Genomic DNA, 6,000 nt, shown 5'->3' on the forward strand with positions numbered 1-6,000 from the left:
AGGTGGCTTCAAGGGTCAAGCCTCGCCCTGCTAGCACCTCTAATTACATGTCCAATTGCTGTTTGTCAAGAATCAACACACCCCTGCCCTTGCATTCTGTTACCACTCAAGCTGCAGTATTCAGGGAGCTATTCTTTGACACTAATTTAAGAGAAATAATTGTAGTTTAGAAAAGAGGGGGAAAAATCTAGCTAAAAAGAGGAGTGAAAGTCAAAGGACTGCTTGGATTCTGAATCATTAATAATTTGTTTACTTATTTCCTAAAGGGTCAGTAGAAATACAAGTTTAAAAATGCATGTTGGGCTGATGCTTTCATAATAAGGGAATCCCCAAAAAGTACCAATGGACCCATGCAAGGAAATGGTTATTATAAACTTTTAGTATTAAATACATGAAAAGGAATCTGTAATTTATAGAATATACTTATTGATCTGTATGTGTCGTGGATATTATAGGTGGTTATAACACACCTGCAACAAGGTAGATAAAATACTTCCCTTTATGAAACATATATTCTAATAAGAACAGTGAACAAATAATGTAATATAACATATACAATGCAATCATACATGTAATTTCAAGATTTTAAAATGTAAATTAAACATAATAGGAGCAGGGTGACGGGGTTAGGGAAGGTGGTGTTGGTCCTCAGAAGCAAAAATTTCTGGACAGCAAAGGACAGCCTCTGTTGGCACCAGCCATTTGGAGACACATGCCTTAGCCCAATGTGTTCAAGGTCAACCACCTCACCTAAAAAACAGAAAATTTTGAATCTAAGCAGCATCAGAAATGCTTCTGAAGTTAAGGGGAAATGGTCTTACTTGGTACCTGCGAAGGGTTTTCAGAGCATTGAAGATTCAGTCAGTTTTCCTCTCCTATGACAGGTGTGTTCTGAAAACTCACCTCACTATGCAAAATCAAAGCTTAGGAAACAAAGTGGGACTGAGGCACCACACAAAAACATTTCTCATATCTCAGGCTAGTGTTGTCTCTGAACACATTTTAAAAAGATAAAAACCTGGGACACCCTCTCATGGGAGCTTCCCCAACTCTGAGGGCTCTACTCTTCCACTTCACACTTTTTTATCTCAATAAACTCTCCCACTTTGCACTTTTCTTTTTTTTTTTTCATTTTTTTATTATTCATTTATTCACATGTGTGTACACTGTTTGGGTCATTTCCCCCCTGCCTCCCTCCCCCACCCTTTCCTCCCACCCCACCCCACCCCACTTCCAGGCAGAACCTGTTCTGCCCTTATCTCTAATTTTGTTGAAGAGAAGACATAAGCATAATAAGGAAGACAAAGCATTTTTGCTAGTAGAGATAAGGATAGCTATACAGAGATATTCCTAGTGTTGCTTCCATGTACAAATGTGTTACAATGCAAATTGACTCATCTCTAACTGGTCTTTACACTTGTTCCTGATCCCCTTCTCATGTTGACCTCTGTCACTTTTTTCTGTATTAGTTCCTCTGGAGTGGGGACATCAAATGTTTTCATGTTTTGTGTTTTTCTTGTTGTCCACAAAGCCCATGCTTTGTAGGACAAGAACCTGGTCTTGAATCTTCTGTTTCATATTTAGTGCAAGGGCCAGGAAATGCAGCATGAATTGGCAACTCCCTGCTTCTGTCCCTGGATTATTGGAGCTGTGACCTTAGCCATCTTGGCAGGCCCCAATGTCACAGGGTGATTTTGATTTCATCTTTGGAGGTCCCACAAAGATTTCAAAACTTCTCAGAAGTGGGAAGATATTGGAGGTCTGACTGCCCCCAGCGATGAAGGACTCTGGTGCCAGACTCATCCATGATGACTCAGCAACAGTTTTGAGTGGCCTTAAGGTGTCCTCAATTAGCTCCCATCCTTTGGACTGGCATCTCTGAACTGAATGTAAAAAATAACTGGATGACTCCTGGTCCTGAACTTGGCAACCTGTCAACTAAAGTTCCCTGCCAACTAAATTTCACTTGTCATTTCTTAAGATAAAAATGGGAGCCTCAAATAAAGGCCTCCATCTACCAGGGACCTTTAGATAGGTCTCTGCTGTCCCCTGCTGAGGCCCCTTTCTGTCTGTAAGCAGCCAAAAAAATAGTCCCTAATGGCAGTTTGGGGAACTTCAGAGAGGTGAATGAAATAGAGAAGGGCCCCTGGGTATCTCCCAGTGACCTTGGAGGGTGGAAAGAAGGAAAGGCAGGTGAGGATCAGGGTTGACTAATCAAAGCATTGCAGGCACAGCCAATGAAAATGCTGCTTTCTGCACACCAATTAACATAGAGATTGAGCAGCACCCTGGAGAGAACAGATAAAAACCTCAGAAGACCTCACTTCTTGGGTACCCACTTTTGGGACTACCCCCAACTCTGGAAGCTCTACTCTTCCATTTTACACTTTTCTAACTCAATAAGCTCTCCCACTTTACACTTTAAAAAATAAAAAACCTAATTGAAATGGTATACAGTCTTACATATATTACGTAGTTAAGAAATACACAAATAAAACATACATCTTGGAAAAAAAAAAAACCCTGCAGTTTCCTTTTGAGAGTGAGCATTGGAATACTTTAAGCCTATGAATTATTGCAAAATGGTGAAAAGAGAGTTACCTGAAATCAGACAGAAAATTTTAACATAAAATATGGGCAGTTGGACTGGGTGTCGTTCAAGCAGTAGAGCACCTCCTTTGTAAGTGTGAAGCTCTGAGTTCAAATCATCAGTCCCACCAAAAAAAAAAAAGTGGATGATATGGCTGGTAACACACAAGGAGAATGAAGATAGATGGTAAATGTTTGATGAATCTGTGTGCATGTTCCTTACATTTTAACACTGGTAGTTTCAGCCGAGTTCAGTTTTCCTGTGTACCTAGTGGTTCTCATTTACAAAGTATGTTTAAACAAACACATCTGAATTTTTCCCAAACTCTCCTCTAATACATCAGTTGTATTAGAACAAATTTACATTTTCAAAAAAACATTTTATAGCAAAACAGACTGGACTAATGTAAGTGGTAGTTTAATTTGTGATGGGCATGGTGGTACAAAGCTCTAATCCCAGAATTCAGGAGGTTGAGGAAGGAAGATGAAGAAATTGAGGTTAACATAAGTTACCCAGTGAGTTTGAGGCCAGCCTGACTACATAGTGAGACCCGTTTCAAAGATTAAGCAAATAAAAATAAATACTAAAGTAATTTGGATATACTGGTAGAAGGAAGATGTGCTACTTGACAACAGAGGGGAAAGATAAGAAAATAGTGCAGTCCTCGTTATATTCATCATCATCTCAGCCTGAAGCCTGCAGGTGTGGGGACCAGCAGCGCTGGCCAGGTTCATAGATCTTGGAGACACACAGGTTTTCTACCTCCCACCTGCCACTCTTATTCGTAAATATGACCCCAGCCCCAACAATTTAAAACCCCTTGCTGAAGATTATGTGGAAAACAAAAAGCAAAACAGGTAAAGAAGGCTTTGAAATGTTTAAAGGTAACCATAAGATTTTAGATAATAATAAACACACTTCATGAATAATATTAAGACATTTCATTAAACGCATAAGTGTGTACTTTCGTAAAATCTTCTTGTAAAGATATTAATAAATGTTTGTAGATGCAGAGGCTTCAATAAACATTATGTGTAAGATAATAAGAAATCAGAATATATATATATCCATATAATGAAATAGAAGGCTTCATTAAAACTCTTTATCTAAAAATATTAATGGCATAGGAAAATTCTCATATATTAAGAGCAAAAATTAGAACTTTACATAACATGATAATTTGTACAGAAAATGTAAGACTAAGGGATGAAGCTCAGTGGTAGAGGGCTTGCCTAGCATGCAGAAGGTCCTCAGTTCAATTCCCAGAACCATATATATATATATATATATGTATATATATATATATATATATATATATACACACACACACACATACACACACACACACAGAATGAGAAACTGAAAAATAGTAGTACTTATGTGTAACTTGTAACAGTATGGATGGTTTAATTCTATTCCTCTCTTGTTGCCATACTTTCTAAGTTCTTCTAAATGAACATATAATTAATGAATACTCAGAAAAAAATCAATTTTAAGTATAATTTACAAGAAGTGAGTCCAAGATATATTTGCTTATTGAATTAATCATACAATTGTAATTAATATATGAGATTTATATGAAAATTCACAATTGTTAACAATATATTTAAATTCCTTTAATAAATTCAAAAGAGCTCCTCTAGGCCTGGAAGCAGGGCTCAAATGATAGATTTCCTGCCTAACAAACTCAAAGCCCTGAGTTCAAACCTCAGTGCCACCAAATAAAAAAGCTCCTCTAGATAAAAAGACAATATGTCATTGTCAATTTAAATTCATCGTGAGATGAAAAATATTATCTTATAATTATGATATATGCAGTTCATGAACTTTCAAATGTTTAAATTGTGTAACTATCCATGTGTATATATAATATATGTATATACACTTACAAATATATACACATATATACATGTAAATAATAAAATTTTATAGCATAAACATTAGACATGTAGATTAAATAAAATTTTGTAGCATAATAGTAAATATTAATGCCTATTTGCACATTTCATTATATGTACATAAACAGAAATAAAATCTCAGATTAAAACAAATAAGGAGATAACTAGTTTTTATGGGCCATAAATATACAGCAATGTGTATTATTAATGGATTCAGTGTTGAATATCTCAACCTAGTGCTACCTGAAGATTTTGTTATTCTGCAGTGAGCCCAGTCAACATCGGATTGCATTAGGGAGGGGAGGTAAAAACAAAAAGCTATTCCTAGCAGGAAAGATGCAGAGCTGCTGAGGATACCTTCCATTTTATCTTGTAGAGTTATCTTGTTAATTACCCAGCCAGCAGTTTCCTTCTTTTCTTACCACCTTTTGACCATGAAAAGGATATTAACTTTACTTAGTAATGGCAACAAAGTATAATTCTTCACATGCTTAAGCACACACATACACAGAGAGACACACAGACACACTTGGCCTGGCCTGGTCAAGTGCTGCTAAAGAACTGGCGGCAGAAAGTTCTCATTGAACAATGTTAGGGCACAGAGGCAAAGCTGATAATCAAGATGTAAGTAAATTGAATTCATGGAGAAAGTTCTAGTCCAGACTGTTGTGAGAGTTTGTGACCACTACACCCAAAGGGCCAAAGATTAGCAAGATTTTAGTTCCTAAGCCAAGAGCCAAGAGTTATGAATGATATTTTATATATATATAATATATAATATAAAAATAATATATATATGAAGCAATAATGTAGAAATTGTGAATTGAAAATATAAAAATGATGGTAGATATAGGAGAGCAACTACCATTTTAAATATTTCATGTCATCATATACCTAATATTTTATGTCATTGTATATCTAATATTTAATCTACACCAGTTTCCTAAGTAAGAATGGTTTCTTTCTTTTAAATTTAGTGAGATAGTAGCTGAGAGAACTGAAATAACTCAGTAGTGATCACAATTATGAAGCTTAGAAACCTTACTAGATTTGTTCCCTCTAAAGCCCAGTTGTGTGCAAGGTTAAATAAGAGAGGGGTGTTCAATTCATTGTGGATTGTTTTTCAACTTCTCCAGTGAGCTGCATTTCAGATGGTTCAAAAGCAAAGAAGATACAGTTGTTCAGTTGCCTGGCCAAGTTTCTATCTGGAAGAATGCCTGAAAGATTCAACTTTTCCTCCTTGCTCTTCAGAGATTCTCTTCTGGTTAAGATTGAATAGATGTTCCTAAGGATTTATGGAATCAAATCCTTGGTGTATCCAGAGAGGGAGAGGGTAGACATAATCTGTCTCTCTCTCTCTCCTCTCTCTATCGCTCTTTATCTCTCTCTTTTTCTCTCTCTCCCCCCCCCCCAAGCATAAGAGAAATAAGTAACATGATATAGGATTTTCCCATAGAAATAGTCTGAGAATGCTCTCAGGAAATTGGAAGGATTTGATAGAAGGATGGGGCA

Source organism: Castor canadensis, chromosome 7 (assembly GCF_047511655.1).
Source record: "Castor canadensis chromosome 7, mCasCan1.hap1v2, whole genome shotgun sequence".
Taxonomy (NCBI): Eukaryota; Metazoa; Chordata; class Mammalia; order Rodentia; family Castoridae; genus Castor; species Castor canadensis.